Below are 22,411 nucleotides of genomic sequence, written 5' to 3' on the forward strand. Positions count from 1 at the left end.
CACAACAACACAACAATTTCTACAAATGGTGGTGTCTCCCAGCCCAGGGCCAACACAACAACACAACATCTTCTACACATGGTAGTGTCTCCCAGCCCAGGGCCAACACAACAACACAACATCTTCTACACATGGTGGTGTTTCCCAGCCCAGGGCCAACACAACAACACAACAACTTCTACACATGGTGGTGTCTCCCAGCCCAGGGCCAACACAACAACTTCTACACATGGTGGTGTCTCCCAGCCCAGGGCCAACACAACAACACAACAACTTCTACACATGGTAGTGTCTCCCAGCACAGGGCCAACACAACAACATCTACACCTGGTGGTGTCTCCCAGCCTAGGGCCAACACAACACAACACAACATCTTCTACACATGGTGGTGTCTCCCAGCCCAGGGCCAACACAACACAACATTTTCTACACATGGTGGTGTCTCCCAGCCCAGGGCCAACACAACAACTTCTAAACATGGTGGTGTCTCCCAGCCTAGGGCCAACACAACAACTTCTACACATGTTAGTGTCTCCCAACCCAGGGCCAACACAACAACTTCTACACATGGTGGTGTCTCCCAGCCCAGGGCCAACACAACAACACAACAACAACACTCAACTTGCACTAAGTGTTCCAAAATAAAGTATTTCATTAAACTGTCTACATAGAAATTCTCAAACTGTGGTACTGGTACTAGTACTGGTACACCAAACACTCACCTAATCAAATATTGTCATGTAGCACTTTTATGTTCCTATATACAGTGTTACTAATCAAACTATGTCATTTTACAGTGTACTTGCTGGATAAAAAGCCCTGTCTTGTTTTTAATGACTGCATATGCCTACTATGCCATTGTATTTTAATGTTGTCATTATGGTGATTCTTAATGAATACTTAGGTCTACTACACTACTGTATTTAATGTTGTCATTATGGTGGTACTTAATGAATACTTAGGTCTACTACACTACTGTATTTTAATGTTGTCATTATGGTGGTACTTAATGAATACTTAGGTCTACTACACTACTGTATTTAATGATGTCATTATGGTGGTACTTAATGAATACTTAGGTCTACTACACTACTGTATTTTAATGTTGTCATTATGGTGGTACTTAATGAATACTTAGGTCTACTACACTACTGTATTTAATGTTGTCATTATGGTGGTACTTAATGAATACTTAGGTCTACTACACTACTGTATTTTAATGTTGTCATTATGGTGGTACTTAATGAATAGTTAGGTCTACTACACTACTGTATTTAATGTTGTCATTATGGTGGTACTTAATGAATACTTAGGTCTACTACACTACTGTATTTAATGTTGTCATTATGGTGGTACTTAATGAATACTTAGGTCTACTACGCTACTGTATTTAATGTTGTCATTATGGTGGTACTTAATGAATACTTAGGTCTACTACACTACTGTATTTAATGTTGTCATTATGGTGGTACTTAATGAATACTTAGGTCTACTACGCTACTGTATTTAATGTTGTCATTATGGTGGTACTTAATGAATACTTAGGTCTACTACACTACTGTATTTAATGTTGTCATTATGGTGGTACTTAATGAATACTTAGGTCTACTACACTAATATGTTGTCATTATGGTGGTACTTAATGAATACTTAGGTCTACTACACTACTGTATTTAATGTTGTCATTATGGTGGTACTTAATGAATACTTAGGTCTACTACACTACTGTATTTAATGTTGTCATTATGGTGGTACTTAATGAATACTTAGGTCTACTACACTAATATGTTGTCATTATGGTGGTACTTAATGAATACTTAGGTCTACTACACTACTGTATTTAATGTTGTCATTATGGTGGTACTTAATGAATACTTAGGTCTACTACACTACTGTATTTAGTGTCATCATGGTGGTACTTAATGAATACTTAGGTCTACTACACTACTGTATTTAATGTTGTCATTATGGTGGTACTTAATGAATACTTAGGTCTACTACACTACTGTATTTTAATGTTGTCATTATGGTGGTACTTAATGCATACTTAGGTCTACTACACTACTGTATTTAATGTTGTCATTATGGTGGTACTTAATGAATACTTAGGTCTACTACACTACTAAACTAAAGTTAGAGAAGCACTATTGCAATGTAGTTGAGAAGTGAACCAGCAACCCCAGGTGTGATGCATGGCCCCCCGTGGCTCCTCCAATCAATGCCAACTTTACTCACAGAGTGATTATGCAAGACAATCTGGCTGGGTCGTCATTTAGATGCACACACACACACACACACACACACACACACACACACACACACACACACACACACACACACACACACACACACACACACACACACACACACACAGGTGTCTGTCATTATGACATATATGGGTAGTATTGTACATACGCAGTATTTGTACTTGAAAGCAGGTATTATAGTGGAATACTACACACTGATTATAGTGTAATACTACACACTGATTATAGTGTAATACTACACACTGATTATAGTGGAATACTACACACTGATTATAGTGTAATACTACACACTGTACTCAGGACACATGTGACTGTGAGAGAAGTTGATCTTCTTTCCATTGAAGCAAGATTCTGATTGGATAAGAATGACCTTGGATTTACATATTCTCACACTACAATACACACACACTAGGAACATGGAGGCATGTTGTCACCATCTGGTGTGCGTTACTAGCAGCGTGTATACAAGTACAAACTAGTTAGTACTCACAAGGAAGCAGGAAACAAAAGTACAAACTAGTTAGTACTCACAAGGAAGCAGGAAACAAAAGTACTAACTAGTTAGTACTCACAAGGAAGCAGGAAACAAAAGTACAAAGTAGTTAGTACTCACAAGGAAGCAGGAAACAAAAGTACAAACTTGTTAGTACTCACAAGGAAGCAGGAAACAAAAGTACAAACTAGTTAGTACTCACAGGGAAGCAGGAAACAAAAGTAAAAAGTAGTTAGTACTCACAAGGAAGCAGGAAACAAAAGTACAAACTAGTTAGTACTCACAGGGAAGCAGGAAACAAAAGTACAAAGTAGTTAGTACTCACAAGGAAGCAGGAAACAAAAGTACAAACTAGTTAGTACTCACAAGGAAGCAGGAAACAAAAGTACAAACTAGTCAGTACTCACAAGGAAGCAGGAAACAAAAGTACAAAGTAGTTAGTACTCACAAGGAAGCAGGAAACAGAAGACTCAGCATGTGTCTCAGAGGAAGACTGATCCAGCACTGAAGGAGGGCCCAGGTGCAACTAAACAGGACTAATTAAAGGAGGCACAGGTGTGCTGACAGGACATGGGGGAGAAAGTAAAGGTGCTGCAAAACACAAGAGAGCAAACAGGAAACACTGACAAAATAAGAGCACCAGGACAGGAAGTGGTTCCAAACCCAAACATGACCAGACTGTCACTGATGTGAACACATGTGAACACACAGGAAGTCAATAGTGCCAAACAACACATATACCTTAGTAAATATATATATATATATATATATATATATATATATATATATATATATATATATATATATATATATATATATATATATATATATATACTAGACAACATTACAACAAAACAAGACAACATTACCACAAAACAAGACGACATTACGACAAAACAAGACAACATTAAGACAAAACAACCAAGCAATATGACAAAACAAAAAAACGTTACAACAAAACAACACGACATTATGACAAAACAAGACAACAGTACAACAAAACAAGACAACATTAAAACAAAACTAGACAACATTAAGACAAAACAAGACAACATTACAACAAAACAAGATAACGTTACAACAAAACAAGACAACGTTACAAAAAAACAAGACTACATTACAACAAAACTAGACAATGTTACGACAAAACAAGACAACATTACAACAAAACAGGACAACATTACGACAAAACTAGACAACATTACAACAAAACAAGACAACGTTACAACGAAACAAGACAACATTACAACAAAACTAGACAATGTTACGACAAAACTAAACATTACAACAAAACAAGACAACGTTACGACAAAACAAGACAACATTACAACATTACAACAAAACTACTCAACATTACGACAAAATTAGACAACTTTACGATAAAACTTGACAACATTACGACAAAACTTGACAACATAACGACAAAACAGGACAACATTACGACAAAACTAGACAACATAACGACAAAACAAGAAAACGTTACGACAAAACAAGACAACGTTACAACAAAACAAGACAACATTACAACAAAACTAGACAATGTTACGACAAAACTAAACATTACAACAAAACAAGACAACGTTACGACAAAACAAGACAACATTACAACAAAACAAGACAATGTTACAACATAACTATTCAACATTACGACAAAATTAGACAACTTTACAATAAAACTTGACAACATTACGACAAAACTTGACAACATAACGACAAAACAGGACAACATTACGACAAAACTAGACAAGATAACGACAAAACAGGAAAACGTTACGACAAAACAAGACAACGTTACAACAAAACAAGACAACATTACAACAAAACTAGACAATGTTACGACAAAACTAAACATTACAACAAAACAAGACAACGTTACGACAAAACAAGACAACATTACAACAAAACAAGACAACGTTACAACAAAACTATTCAACATTACGACAAAATTAGACAACTTTACGATAAAACTTGGCAACATTACGACAAAACTAGACAACATAACGACAAAACAGGACAACATTACGACAAAACTAGACAACATAACGACAAAACAAGACAACATTACAACAAAACTATTCAACATTACGACAAAATTAGACAACTTTACGATAAAACTTGACAACATTACGACAAAAATAGACAACATAACGACAAAACAGGACAACATTACGACAAAACTAGACAACATAACGACAAAACAGGAAAACGTTACGACAAAACAAGACAACGTTACAACAAAACAAGACAACATTACAACAAAACTAGACAATGTTACGACAAAACTAAACATTACAACAAAACAAGACAACGTTACGACAAAACAAGACAACATTACAACAAAACAAGACAACGTTCCAACAGAACTATTCAACATTACGACAAAATTAGACAACTTTACGATAAAACTTGGCAACATTACGACAAAACTAGACAACATAACGACAAAACAGGACAACATTACGACAAACCAGACAACATAACGACAAAACAGGAAAACGTTACGACAAAACAAGACGACGTTACAACAAAACTAGACATCATTACGACAAAACTAGTTAACATTATGACAAAACTAGACATCATTAAAACAAAACAGGACATTATTACGACAAAACATGACAACATTATGACGAAACAACTAAAGATAGAGGGGGGGGTTACCCACATATGCGGTCCTCTCCAAGGTTTCTCATAGTCATTCACATTGACGTCCCACTGGGGTGAGTTTTCCTTGCCCGTATGTGGGCTCTGTACCGAGGATGTCGTTGTGGCTTGTACAGCCCTTTGAGACACTTGTGATTTAGGGCTATATAAATAAACATTGATTGATTTATTGATTGATATATACATATATATATATATATATATATATATATATATATATATATATATATATATATATATATATATATATATATATATATATATATATATATATATATATATATATATATATATATATATGTAACCGGTGGTCTTTTTCTCTGCGTTGTGTGGATTGTATGGAACACGACTGACACCATGGATTGCTCAGCTGCTGATAATGCACAATATACAATTGTCGTCAATAACTTTTTTCCATCGTCGAGCCCCTCCCCCATTATCTTAGACAAAAGGGCGTTACGTACAACAGTGAAATAAACATACCTGATAATACACAATATACAATTGTCGTCAAAAACTTTTTTCCATCCTCGAGCCCCTACACAAATATAATAATGAAAAAGATAGTGAACATAAATTCTTAACGTGACAATACAATGTCTGTCGTCGCATGTACGCCTACCTCTCCCGTTATCGTAGACAAAATGGAAGTTGGAAGGCGTGTCCAACGCATATAAAAAGACAGGTGTCACAGTAATTATTGCAGTAGGAGGGACAACGAGACAATGGTTCCACATTGACAAATCATCGAACAATATTCAGGTATTTACATGTAACTTACACATTTTGTGTAATTATAACAATTATAAAGCATTATATATTATATATATATATATATATATATATATATATATACATATATATATATATATATATATATATATATATATATATCCATGGCGACAAATAAACTATGTTTCTTACAAGTAGCATTATCACTGGAGGACGAGGAATAGCTTAACATGCTTCACTACACACCGTAGGAGGATAGAATAGCTCACCGGCGGCACAATTTAAACTAACGCCTTGGGTGGATCTACACCTGACATCCACTGTAATGATAGCAAGTAGTCGATACTACTATGATTACATCGATATTTTTTATCGTCACAAAATCTGTGATGGAGTCAGGAAGGTGGACATCTGTTGGCTGAAAACATTCAACTGTGAATGTTATGATGGAATATCAGCGCAGTGCTTTGATATCATGCCTGTATCTTCATGGTGGGCTATAAATATGACACACAAGCACTCATTCAAGCACAATGCAACAACAAACAGGGCTGAGTGAAGACAGGTTTACCTTTCTGGTGCTAAAGCGGTCTGACAGCTCTCGTTATCAGCGCTGTGTTCATGAAATCCTTCTTTTATCGCCGGGAAAACCAAACAAATGCGACATAAAAGATGATGCAATACAGTATCGTGCACAGGGACTGACTTGTACCTGCGTTTGGATGTGGCGATATTGTAGTCGGAGTATCAATACTGTGATTTTCACTCAGGACTAATACGCAATTATGGACGCTACAGCTGCTCACTGTCCGATTGTGACGTTTTAGAAGATGTCAGTCGTTGTGTTTTCACCGCTCTGTTGACTTTACTGTAACATTAGCAGATGCTATCTGTCCCCGAGGGGAAAAAAAATGCTGAAAAAAGGAATTTTCCAACAAGTCAGGGCTTTTCTTCCCGTCACTCACGCATAAATTAACCGACACGGTGCCACTACTGGAATCAGTCCTGGTACTCAACGGACATGTTTGGTACTTTTGTGGGTTTGTAATCAATGTTAATTATACAAACTCCATGTATTTTTTTATTTAACATTTAACACTGCGCTGAACATAAACGTGTATATCAAGTTGTGTATATAAATATATATATATATATATATATATATATATATATATATATATATATATATATATATATATATATATATATATATATATATATATATATATATACACACACAAATATACATATATATATATATATATATATATATATATATATATATATATATATATATATATATATATATATATATATATATGTATATATATATATATATATATATATATATATATATATATATATATATATATATATATATATATATATACATATATATATATATATATATATATATATATATATATATATATATATATATATATATATATATATATATATATATATATATATATATATATATATATATATATATATATATATATATATATATATATATATATATATATACTACCGTTCAAAAGTTTGGAGTCGCCCAAACAATTTAGTGGAATAGCCTTCATTTCTAAGAACAAGAATAGACTGTCGAGTTTCAGATGAAAGTTCTCTTTTTCTGGCCATTTTGAGCGTTTAATTGACCCCACAAATGTGATGCTCCAGAAACTCAATCTGCTCAAAGGAAGGTCAGTTTTGTAGCTTCTGTAACGAGCTAAACTGTTTCCAGTTGTGTGAACATGATTGCACAAGGGTTTTCTAATCATCAATTAGCCTTCTGAGCCAATGACCAAACACATTGTACCATTAGAACACTGGAGTGATAGTGGCTGGAAATGGGCCTCTATACACCTATGTAGATATGGCACCAAAAACCAGACATTTGCAGCTAGAATAGTCATTTAGCACATTAGCAATGTATAGAGTGTATTTCTTTAAAGTTAAGACTAGTTTAAAGTGATCTTCATTGAAAAGTACAGTGCTTTTCCTTCAAAAATAAGGACATTTCAATGTGACCCCAAACTTTTGAACGGTAGTGTGTATATATATATACAAATATACATATATACATACATTTATATACATATATATATATATATATATATATATATATATATATATATATATATATATATATATATATATATATATATATATATATATATATATATATATATATATATATATATATATATATATATATATATATATATATATATATATATATATATCAGTGACGTACAGTCACTGGAGGCAGGGGAGGCGGGGCCTCAAGTGCCATCATGGAAAGAAAAAAAATGCAAAAAGAAAAAAAATAAATTTAATTGTTATATGTATTCAGTGATTATACTATAAAGTTATTTTCCATTTAACTTCACCAGTTTTAGATTATTTTTATTCAAAATCGCTGAATTTTCACATTTGCCGTTCAAATACTGAGAAGAGACGATGCGGTGATCAGCAGCCAGTTGAGGCACGTCACTGCGTTGTGCCTCCACATGGATTGCGCAATGACTGGGCTAACTGCTGGCCTGCTGTGCAGTGAGAGCGTATTGCTATATGAATTATATTATACATTTCCATAGTTGAGTTAGCTGAGGTATATAATGTACAGTGTATTTTGTCAACAACTGTATGTGTGTCACGTATTTCTTGTGCTGAGCAATCATAAAACGGCTGCGAAGACACACTGGCTGAGGCTCGCAGTAATCCCGCCTCCTTGTGCCGGTTAATGCACCCCCGCCGTAGAATGCACCCCCTGACGGGAGTGTTATATCAACTAAAGCCCACACTTAAACTTTCCACGTGCAAGATTGAATCTATTTAAAAAAGTTATTTAATAAGAAGCCAATAAGTGCAAAAACAATTATGTTGGTGTTGGAGGAGTTGTGAATGACTGCAGGGCCACAACATTAGGTACACCTGCAGACTGCAGCACGGATTTCATATTTCATTCATTCACAACTCCTCCAACACCAACATTATTGTTTTTGCACTTTTTGGCTTCTTATTAAATACATTTTTTAAATAGATTCAATCTTGCACGTGGAAAGTTTAAGTGTGGGCTTTAGTTGATATAACACTCCCGTCAGGGGGTGCATTCTACGGCGGGGGTGCATTACCCAGCACAACAGCGGCGCATGGACTTCATTTATAAGTAAAGGTAAGACTATAATAATTTTTTTTTAATTAAATGTGCTTTTTTGTGTGCTACAGTTTGTATGTGTAAAGTGAAAGTTAAGTTAAAGTACCAATGATTGTCACGCACACACTAGGTGTGGTGAAATTTGTCCTCTGCATTTGACCCATCCCCTTGATTACCCCCTGGGAGGTGAGGGGAGCAGTGGGCAGCAGCGGTGCCGCGCCCGGGAATAATTTTTGGTTATTTAACCCCCAATTCCAACCCTTGATGCTGAGTGCCAAGCAGGGAAGAATGCTGGTATGAGCTTTTAAACCCTTGATGCTGAGTGCCAAGCAGGGAAGAATGCTGGTATGAGCTTTTAAACATAACCCGTTAACTGCTGCCAATCAAATGGTGAATAAGATACTCTTTAGGGTTCATATGTTTGTAAATCTGACTGTGATGAAGTCAGTGCCTCACCAGCCATGAACCTCACCGCACATCACTGGTATATATATATATATATATATATATATATATATATATATATATATATATATATATATATATATATATATATATATATATATATATATATATATATATATATATATATATATATATATATATATATATATATATATATATGTATATGAATGTATGTATATATGTATATTTGTGCATATATATATATATATATATATATATATATATATATATATATATATATATATTACGATTACCACAAAACAGGACAACATTACGACAAAACTAGACAACATGACGACAAAACTAGAAAACATGACGACAAAACTAGATAACATTACGACAAAACAGGACAACGTTACGAAGAAACACGACAACATTATGACAAAACAGAACAACGTTATGAAAAAAACTAGACAACATTACGACAAAACTAGACAACACTACGACAGAACAGGACGACATTACAACAAAAAAAGACAACATTACGACAAAACTAAACAACATTACGAAAAAACAGGACAACGTTATGAAGAAACAAAACAACATTACGACAAAACAGGACGTTACGACAAAACTAGACAACATTACGAAAAAAAGGACAACGTTATGAAGGAACAAGACAACATTACGACAAAACAGGACGTTACGACAAAACTAGACAACATCACGACAAAACAGGACAATGTTACGAAGAAACAAGACAACATTACGACAAAACAGGACAACATTACGACAAAACTAGACAACAGAACGACAAAACAGGACAACGTTACGAGGAAACAAGACAACATTATGACAAAACAGGACGTTACAACAAAACTAGACAACATTACGACAAAACTAGACAACATTACGACTAAACAGGACAACGTTACGAAGAAACAAGACAACATTACGACAAAACAGGACAACATTACGAAAAAACTAGACAACAGAACGACAAATCAGGACAACGTTATGAGGAAACAAGACAACATTATGACAAAACAGGACGTTACAACAAAACTAGACAACATTACGACAAAACTAGACAACATTACGACAAAACAGGACAACGTTACGAAGAAACAAGACAACATTACGACAAAACTAGACAACATTAGGACAAAACAGGACAATCTTACGGAAAAACAAGACAACATTACGACAAAACAGGATGTTACGACAAAACTAGACAACATTACGACAAAACAGGACAACGTGAAGAAGAAACAAGACAACATTACGACAAAACAGGACAACGCTACGAAGAAACAGGATAACATTACGACAAAACAGGACAACGTTATGACAAAACTAGACAACATTACGACAAAACAGGACAACATTACGACAAAACAAGACAACATTACAACAAAACTGGACAACATTACAACAAAACTAGACAACATTACGACAAAACTAGACAACATTACGACACAACAGGACAACGTTACGAAGAAACAAGACAACATTATGACAAAACAGGACGTTACGACAAAACTAGACAACATTAGGACAAAACAGGACAACGTTACAAAGAAATAAGACAACATTACGACAAAAACGGACAACATTACGACAAAAACGGACAACGTTACGACAAAACCAGACAACATTACGACAAAACAGGACAACATTACGACAAAATAGGAAATCATTACGACAAAACACAACATTATGACAAAACTAGACAACATTACGACAAAACAGGACAATGTTACGAAGAAACAAGACAGCATTATAACAAAACAAGACAACATTACGACAAAACTAGACAATATTACGACAAAACTAGACAACATTACGACAAAACTAGACAACATTACGTAAAAACAGGACAACTTTATGAAGAAACATGGCAACATTACGACAAAACCGGACAACGTTACGACAAAACTAGACAACATTACGACAAAACAGGACAACATTATGACAAAACTAGACAACATCACGACAAAACAGGACAACGTTAAGAAGAAACTAGACTACATTACGACAAAACAGGACAACATTACGACAAAACAAGACAACATTACGACAAAACTAGACAACATTACGACAAAACTGGACAACATTACGACAAAACAGGACAACATTAAGAAAAAACGAGACAACATTACGACAAAACAGGACAACGTTACGACAAAACTAGACAACATTACGACAAAACAGGACAATATTACGACAAAACTAGACAACATTACGACAAAACAAGACATCATGACGACAAAAAAAGACAACATTATGACATCAAGAGACAACGTTACGACAAAACTAGACAACATCACGACAAAACAGAACAAAGTTACAACAAAACAAAAGAACATTACAACAAAACTAGAAAACATTACGACAAAACAGGACAACGTCACGACAAAACAGGACAACATTACGACAAAACAAGACAACATTACGACAAAACAGGACAACATTACGACAAAACAGAACAACATTATGACAAAAGTAGACAACATTACGACAAAACAGAACAATGTTACAACAAAACAAAAGTACATTACAAAAAAACTAGAAAACATTACGACAAAACAGGACAACGTCACGACAAAACAGGACAACATTACGACAAAACAAGACAACATTACGACAAAACAGAACAACATTACGACAAAACAGAACAACATTATGACAAAAGTAGACAACATTACGACAAAACAGAACAATGTTACAACAAAACAAAAGTACATTACAACAAAACTAGAAAACATTACAACAAAACAGGACAACATCACGACAGAACAGGACAACATTACGACAAAACAAGACAACATTACAACAAAACAGGACAACATCACGACAAAACAGAACAACATTACGACAAAACAAGACAACATTACGACAAAACAGGACAACATTTTGACAAAACAAGACAACATTAAAACAAAACTAGACAACATTACGACAAAACAGGACAACATTATGAAAAAAGTAGACAACATTACGACAAAACAGAGCAACGTTACAACAAAACAAAAGTACATTACAACAAAACTAGAAAACATTACGACAAAACAGGACAACATCACGACAAAACAAGACAACATTACGACAAAACAGGACAACATTACGACAAAACAAGACAACATTACGACAAAACAGGACAACATTACGACAAAACAGAACAACGTTGCAACAAAACAAAAGAACATTACAACAAAACTAGACAACAATACGACAAAACAAGACAACATTACAACAAAACTAGACAACATTACGACAAAACAGGACAACATTGTGAAAAAAGTAGACAACATTACGACAAAACAGAACAACGTTACAACAAAACAAAAGTACATTACAACAAAACTAGAAAACATTACGACAAAACAGGACAACATTACGACAAAACAAGACAACATTACGACAAAACGGGACAACATTACGACAAAACAGAACAACGTTACAACAAAACAAAAGAACATTACAACAAAACTAGAAAACATTACGACAAAACAGGACAACATTACGACAAAACAGAACAACGTTACAACAAAACAAAAGAACATTACAACAAAACTAGACAACAATACGACAAAACAAGACAACATTATGACAAAACTAGACAACATTACGACAAAACAGGACAACATAACAACAAAACAGAACAACGTTACAACAAAACAAAAGAACATTACAACAAAACTAGAAAACATTACGACAAAACAGGACAACATTACGACAAAACAGAACAACGTTACAACAAAACAAAAGAACATTACAACAAAACTAGACAACAATACGACAAAACAAGACAACATTATGACAAAACTAGACAACATTACGACAAATTCCAAAAAAGTGCATTTTCCTTTACGTGTGTACGCACACAAGAGGATCATTGTGTTGTGTTATTGTAAATTGTATTTATTGACACGTTCACAAAATAAATAGTGCAGCCGGGAAGTGCACAGGAAGCATAGGGAAAGCTATGCACGTTCTGTACGGAGCAAAAAAAACAAAAAAATCGGACAATGACCCAGCATCTTAAGCATCCTGATTGGCAACCAGGAACAGGTGATGCACAATCAGCGACAGGTGAGGGAGCCATCGCTCTGACAGAAGTCACGGCAAAAAGGAAATGAACAAAAATAAGAGTGCTGGACAGGAAATTAAACAAAATACCAGAAAATGTGAGGTCATGAAAGTCCAAATATTGTTTTTTCGGTTTATTGCTGATGAAAAAAAACTGGACTCGTGATCTCATATTCTATATTTTGATGTGGGAGGAGGTTCTGTATGATCCCTCAGTCATGTTTTCCTTCTTGGCCAAATAACACCACACCATGATCCTCTTGTGTGCGTACACACGTAAAGGCAAATAAACTTGTTTGGAATTGTGTCCATCATTCACAATCCTTATGTAAGACAAGAACACATGTTTTTATTGCTGTGCATTCTAGATCGTGAATAAACACTAGCAAGAGTCAGCTAACAATAGAGCCAACGGGAGTTGCTCTATTCCGCCTATAACGCGCTGTAAAAAACCTACATCAATGTTTTAAAAATACACTGTAAGTATATATGTAGTATCTAGTAACATTCATAATAACATTTAATATTTACATATTTTGATCATGCTGTAAGTATATATGTAGTATCTAGTAACATTCATAATAACATTTAATATTTACATATTTTGATCATGCTGTAAGTATATATGTAGTATCTAGTAACATTCATATTAACATGTAATATTTATATATTTTGATCATGCTGTAAGTATACATGTTGTATCTAGTAACATTCATAATAACTTCTAATATTTACATATTTTGATCATGCTGTAAGTATATATGTAGTATCTATTAACATTCATAATAACATGTAATATTTACATATTTTGATCATGCTGTAAGTATATATGTAGTATCTAGTAACATTCATAATAACTTCTAATATTTACATATTTTCATCATGCTATAAGTATATATGTAGTGTAGTAACATTCGTAATAACATGTAATATTTACACATTTTCATCATGCTGTAAGTATATATGTAGTATCTAATAAAATTCATAATAACATGTAATTTTATCTGCTATATGATCCACTTTGTGCGCCGCTATATAATCCACTATGTGATCCGCTATATTGTTCACCGGGTAATCAACTTAATGATCCACCTATGTGATCCACTATAGGATCCACTTTGTGGCCCACGGTGTGATCCACTTTGTGATCCACTTTATGATCCGTGTTGCGACCGACTATATGATCCGCTTTTTTGATCCACTATGTGATTGACTTTGTAGTCCACTATATTATTCACTAGGTAATCAACCTATTCACCCACTATGTTCCACTATATGACCAACTTAATTATCCACTATGTGATCGACTTTGTGATCCACTACGTGATCCACTGTATTATTCACTAGGTAATCAACCTATTCACCCGCTATGTTCCACTATATGATCAACTTAATTATCCACTATGTGATCCACTTTGTGATCCACTATGTTATCCACTTTGTGATCCACTATATTATTCACTAGGTAATCAACCTATTCACCCGCTATGTTCCACTATATGACCAACTTAATTATCCACTATGTGATCCACTTTGTGATCCACTACGTGATCCACTATATTACTCACTAGGTAATCAACCTATTCACCCGCTATGTTCCACTATATGATCAACTTAATTATCCACTATGTGATCGACTTTGTGATCCACTATGTGATCCACTATATTATTCACTAGGTAATCAACCTATTCACCCGCTATGTTCCACTATATGATCAACTTAATTATCCACTATGTGATCCACTTTGTGATCCACTATGTTATCCACTTTGTGATCCACTATATTATTCACTAGGTAATCAACCTATTCACCCACTATGTTCCACTATATGATCAACTTAATTATCCACTATGTGATCGACTTTGTGATCCACTACGTGATCCACTATATTATTCACTAGGTAATCAACCTATTCACCCGCTATGTTCCACTATATGATCAACTTAATTATCCACTATGTGATCCACTACGTGATCCACTTTGTGATCCACTATATTATTCACTAGGTAATCAACTTAATGATCCACTATGTGGTCCACAATGCAATTCACTATGTGATCCGCTATATTATTCACTAAGCAATCAACTTAGTGATCCACTATATGATCCACTTTGTGTTTTACTTGGTGATCCGCTATGTGATTGACTTTGTAATCCACTATATGCTCCACTATTTTATTCACTAGGTAACCAACCTATTCACCCACTATATTCCACTATATGATAAACTTAATGATCCACTATGTGATCCAATTTGTGATCCACTATATTATTCATTAGGTAACCAACCTATTCACCCACGATGTTCCACTATATGATCAACTTAATGAACCACTATGTGATCCACTATATGATCAACTTAATGATCCACTATGTGATCCACTTTGTGATCCACCATATGATCTACGTTGTGATATGCTATATAATCCACTATGTGATCCACTATATGATCCACTGTGATCCACCATATGATCCACATTATGATCCGCTATATGATCCACTTTGCAACTCACAGTATGATCCACTATGCGATCCACTATATGATCCACTGCACGATTCACTGTGTGATCCACTTTGTGATCCACCATGAGATCCACAATATGATCCACTTTATGATCCGCTATATGATCCACTTTGCAGTCCACTGTATGATTCACTATGTGACCCACCATTTGATCCGCTATACGATCCACTTTGTGCGCCGCTATATAATCCACTATGCAATCCACTATGTGATCCGCTATATTGTTCACCAGGTAATCAACTTAATGATCCACCTATGTGATCCACTATATGATCCACTTTTTGATCCAATATATGATTTACGATTCAATATTACATTTAGTATCCACTCGGTAATGAACTTAATTATCCACAATATGATACACTATGCAATTCACTATGTGATCCGCTATATTATTCACTAAGTAATCAACTTAATGATCCACTTTGTTATCTACTATATGATCCACTTTGTGATCCGCTATATGATCCACTCTGTGATCTGATATACAATTCACTATGTGATCCACTATATTATTCACTAGGTAATCAACTTAATGAGCCACTATGTGGTCCACTATGAAATTTACTGTGATCCACTATATTATTCACTAAGTAATCAACTTAGTGATCCACTTTGTGATCCACTATATTATTCACTAAGTAATCAACGTAGTGATCCACTTTGTGATCCACTATATGATCCACTTTTTGATCCAATATGTGATCCACTATATTATTCATTAGGTAACCAACCTATTCACACACTATGTTCCACTATATGATCAACTTAATGATCCACTATATGATCCACTTCGCGATCCACCATATGATCTACGTTGTGATCTGCTATATAATCCACTATGTGATCCACTATACGATCCACTGTGTGATCCACTTTGTGATCCACCATGTGATCCACTTTATGATCCGCCATATTATCCACTTTGAAATCCACTGTATGATTCACTATGTGATCCACTGTGTGATCCACTTTGTGATACACCACATGATCCACTTTATGATCCGCTATATGATCAACTTTGCAACCCACTGTATGATTCACTATGTGATCCATTATGTGACCTAACCATTTGATATACGTTGTGATCCGCTACACAATCCACTATGTGATCCACTATATCAGACCTGGGCATTGTACGGCCCGCGGGCCGCATCCGGCCCTTTGCGCATCCCTGTCCGGCCCGCGTGAGGCCAATCATAAATTATAAAATAAATTTCAAAAAGTATCTATGTCGAGTGTGCAATACAACGGTGCTGCTTTTGTTTTGAAAAGCGTTATTTGTATTACTTCCGTGTGGACGTATGCGCGTGTGCGATTGTGAGTGAATTGAACGGCGCAATTACAAATTACAAAATAAAGTTTAAAAAACATCTATGTCGTGCGCGCAATACAACTGTGCTGCTTTTATTTTGAAATGTGTTATTTATGCCGTATGTCCGGGGGGAACCTGTGAGTGAAGGTGCATAGAGACCAGTGATGAGACGCTAAGAAAAGAAAAGTTGATGAGGAATGGCGTGTTTCCAACAAGAGATGGACTGCCAAGTATTTCTTTACATAAATTAATGGTAAAGCCGTGTGCTTAATGTGTGGTACACAGGTTGCTGTGTTTAAATATCATTTTAATCGCCACTACACGAAGAAACACGAGGGAAAATACCGGGATGTGTCTGATGAAGCGCGCGCAAGGGAGGCTGATGCGTTGATGGTAAAACTGCAAACCCAGCAATGACTTTGTGCCATATTTCACACTCCCAGAGATGCAGCCGTCAGGACAAGTTTCGTCATTTCTCACAAAAGCGCCAGAAAAAGTAAGGCGTTTTCTGACGGAGAGTTTATTAAGGAGTGCTTATTGGACTTTGTTGCGCTGATAATGCCCGGAGACATGGACTGATTTTTGCTAACTTTGGATGAGAGCTCTGATGCAGTCAATTAAAGAGACAACCACAGGTAATGACTTGTTCACAGAGGTAAATGCGTGTTGGGACAAGCTGGCAGGTGTGACAATCCAATCCACTTTATTTATATAGCACATTTAAACAACAAAATGTTTCCAAAGTGCTGCACAACAATATTACAAACAATATTCAAATATTATCCTTAGCTCCACCAATGACTGAATAAAAAGAAAAAACAATTACATATAAAACCAATATAAAAAACAATATAAAATAAATATGATTAAAAACTATTTTTAACAACAGATGGTTGTCCAAATCTGATGGGGAAAAATGTTGGATAATGCAGGATAAAGTGACCATCAAAAGCAATCTGCTTTTGTATAAAGTTAAGTTAGGTTAAATTAAATTATTATTATTATTATTAATTATTATTATTATTATCATCATTATTATTTATCTTACGGTATATCAAAAATAATATTGAGCAAAATTTAATTGAAATATTGTCGTGTGGCCCTCCAGCAGTGCTCGGGTTGCTTATGCGGCCCCCGGTGAAAATTAACTGCCCACCCCTGCACTATATGAACCACTTTATGATCCGCTATATGATCCACTTTGAAATCCACTGTATGATTCACTATGTGATCCACTGTGTGATCCACTTTGTGATCCACCATATGATCCACTTTATGAGCCGCTATATGATCAACTTTGCAACCCACTGTATGATTCACTATGTGATCCACTATGTGACCTAACCATTTGATATATGTTGTGATCCGCTACACAATCCACTGTGTGATCCACTACATGAACCACTTTATGATCCGCTATATGATCCACTTTGAAATCCACTGTATGATTCACTATGTGATCCACTGTGTGATCCACTTTGTGATCCACCATATGATCCACTTTATGAGCCGCTATATGATCAACTTTGCAACCCACTGTATGATTCACTATGTGATCCACTATGTGACCTAACCATTTGATATACGTTGTGATCAGCTACACAATCCACTATGTGATCCACTATATGAACCACTTTATGATCCGCTATATGATCCACTTTGAAATCCACTGTATGATTCACTATGTGATCCACTGTGTGATCCACTTTATGAGCCGCTATATGATCAACTTTGCAACCCACTGTATGATTCACTATGTGATTCACTATGTGACCTAACCATTTGATATACGTTGTGATCCGCTACACAATCCACTGTGTGATCCACTATATGAACCACTTTATGATCCGCTATATGATCCACCTTGAAATCCACTGTATGATTCACTATGTGATCCACTGTGTGATCCACTTTGTGATCCACCATATGATCCACTTTATGAGCCGCTATATGATCAACTTTGCAACCCACTGTATGATTCACTATGTGATCCACTATGTGACCTAACCATTTGATATACGTTGTGATCAGCTACACAATCCACTATGTGATCCACTATATGAACCACTTTATGATCCGCTATATGATCCACTTTATGATCCGCTATATGATCCACTTTGAAATCCACTGTATGATTCACTATGTGATCCACTGTGTGATCCACTTTGTGATCCACCATATGATCCACTTTATGAGCCGCTATATGACCAACTTTGCAACCCACTGTATGATTCACTATGCGATCCACTATGTGACCTAACCATTTGATATACGTTGTGATCCGCTACACAATCCACTATGTGATCCACTATATGAACCGCTGTGTGTTTCACTTTGTGATCCACTTTGTCATCCGCTATATGATCCGCTTTGCAACCCACTGTTTGATCCACTGTGTGATCTACTTTGTGACCCACCACAAGATCCACTTCATGATCCGCTATATGATCCACTTTGCAACCCACTGTTTGATCCACCATGCGATCCACTGTACGACCCAACATTCGATCTGCTATATGATCCACTTTGTGCGCCGCTATATAATCCACCGTGCAATCCACTATGTGATCCGCTATATTGTCCACCGGGTAATCCACGTAATGGTCCACCTGTGTGATCCACTTTGCGGTCCACTATATGATCCAACCCACTATGTGATCCACTTTGGGATCCACTTGAGTGGCGTCATCACATCATCCAAGCCGCTGAGGAGCAGATCACTGAAACAGCAACTCTCTCCCCACCTGAAATCCGTCTTCATAAAAGCCCACTCCCACTCCTGCACATACTGTAAGTCTTCATCATCATCATCATCATCATCATCATCATCATCATCATCATCATCATCATCATCATCATCATCACAGGGCTGACTGACAGTGATGGTGGTCACGTTGCAGCAGAAGAAATGTTTGGGGAACTAAAGTGAGGGTGGCGTGTGAATGAGTCGTGGATGTTTAGAGGAGTCAAGTGAGGATCACGTGTCATGCGTGGATCGTGGATCAATCACACTCACAATGCATCCATGATGAGGGAGTGTATGCCAATAAAGACGAAATGGATAGTTATGCATATTAATGTGACTTTATTGACTGAGTTGCGTGGAAATACGTGCGTGGCTGTGGTCGATAGTCATGAAAAAAAACCCACGCAATAATAATTAGCGGCTAATGAAGAATGTTAGGTTGAAACTACATTGACTAATGATTAAAGTGATGGGGGGGGGGAAATAAAATCCACTCACCCTGTGTCTTCGTCCACGGGAGACGGTCGCATTCCTCGGATGTTCGCGTGCATCCACTGTGCGCGTGTGGCGGGGGGGAGCGGGACACGCGCCGACGTGAGCGCGCCTCCCTGGCCGCGCCGAGACGCGTGTCCGCGTGCACGGAGGAGGTGTGAAGACTAATAAGCAGACACACACGCTGCTTATGCAATATTACATTATATATTAAATATTATATATTACATTGTGTCAAATATTACATTTTAATGTAATATTACATTTAATAAAATATTACATTTAATCAAATATTACATTGTATTAAATATTACATTTGGGGCGGTGTAGCTCGGTTGGCAGAGCGGCCGTGCCAGCAACTTGAGGGTTCCAGGTTCGATCCCCGCTTCCGCCATCCTAGTCACTGCCGTTGTGTCCTCGGGCAAGACACTTTGCCCACCGGTGCTCCCAGTGCCACCCACACTGGTTTGAATGTAACTTAGATATTGGGTTTCACTATGTAAAGCGCTTTGAGTCACTAGAGAAAAGCGCTATATAAAATATAATTGATTGATTGATTGATTGACATTTAATTAACTATTACATTTGATCAAATATTACATTTAATCAAATATTACAATTAATCAAATATTACATTGTGTCAAATATTACATTTAATCAAATAATACATTGTATTAAATATTACATTTAATTAACTATTACATTTAATCAAATATTACAATTAATCAAATATTACATTGTGTCAAGTAATACATGTAATCAAATAATACATTGTATTAAATATTACAATTATTCAAATATTGCATTCAATAAAATATTACATTGAATCAAACATTACATTTAATTATATATTACATTTAAAAACATTTACATTTAATCGAATATTACATTTAATCAAATATTACATTGTGTTAAATATTTACATTGAATCAAATATAAAATATAATATTAAAATATTATATTGAATCAAATATTACATTTAATTAAGTATTACATTCAATTAAATATTACATTTAATTAAATATTACATTTAATTATATTCTAAATTAAATCAAATATTACCTTTTAATTAATTATTACATTTAATTATTTTATAAATTTAATCAAATATTAAATATTACATTTATTAAAATATTGCATTCAATAAAATATTGCATTAAATCAAACATTACATTTAATTATATATTACATTTAAAAACATTTACATTTAATCGAATATTACATTTAATCAAATATTACATTGTGTTAAATATTTACATTGAATCAAATATAAACTATAATATTAAAATATTATATTGAATCAAATATTACATTTAATTAAGTATTACATTTAATTAAATATTACATTTAATTATATTCTAAATTAAATCAAATATTACATTTTAATTAATTATTACATTTAATTATTTTATAAATTTAATCAAATATTACATTGTGTCAAATATTGCATTTAATTAAAAATTACATTTAATCAATTATTACATTGAATTAAATAGTACATTCAATCAAATGTTACATTG

At 34.9% G+C, this 22,411-nt stretch overlaps 1 protein-coding gene across 1 annotated transcript in view; it reads right to left on the minus strand.

The window, feature by feature from the left end:
* The window catches only part of htr1fa (5-hydroxytryptamine (serotonin) receptor 1Fa), a 111,732-nt gene extending 90,773 nt beyond the window's left edge, over positions 1–20,959 (minus strand). The window contains exon 1 of the mRNA XM_062068846.1: positions 20,898–20,959. The gene's annotated coding sequence lies outside the window, so the exon portion shown is untranslated. The remainder of the gene's footprint in view (positions 1–20,897) is intronic.
* Between the last annotated feature and the right edge of the window lie 1,452 nt (positions 20,960–22,411).

Source organism: Entelurus aequoreus, linkage group LG14 (genome assembly GCF_033978785.1).
Source record: "Entelurus aequoreus isolate RoL-2023_Sb linkage group LG14, RoL_Eaeq_v1.1, whole genome shotgun sequence".
In the NCBI taxonomy this organism is placed as follows: Eukaryota; Metazoa; Chordata; class Actinopteri; order Syngnathiformes; family Syngnathidae; genus Entelurus; species Entelurus aequoreus.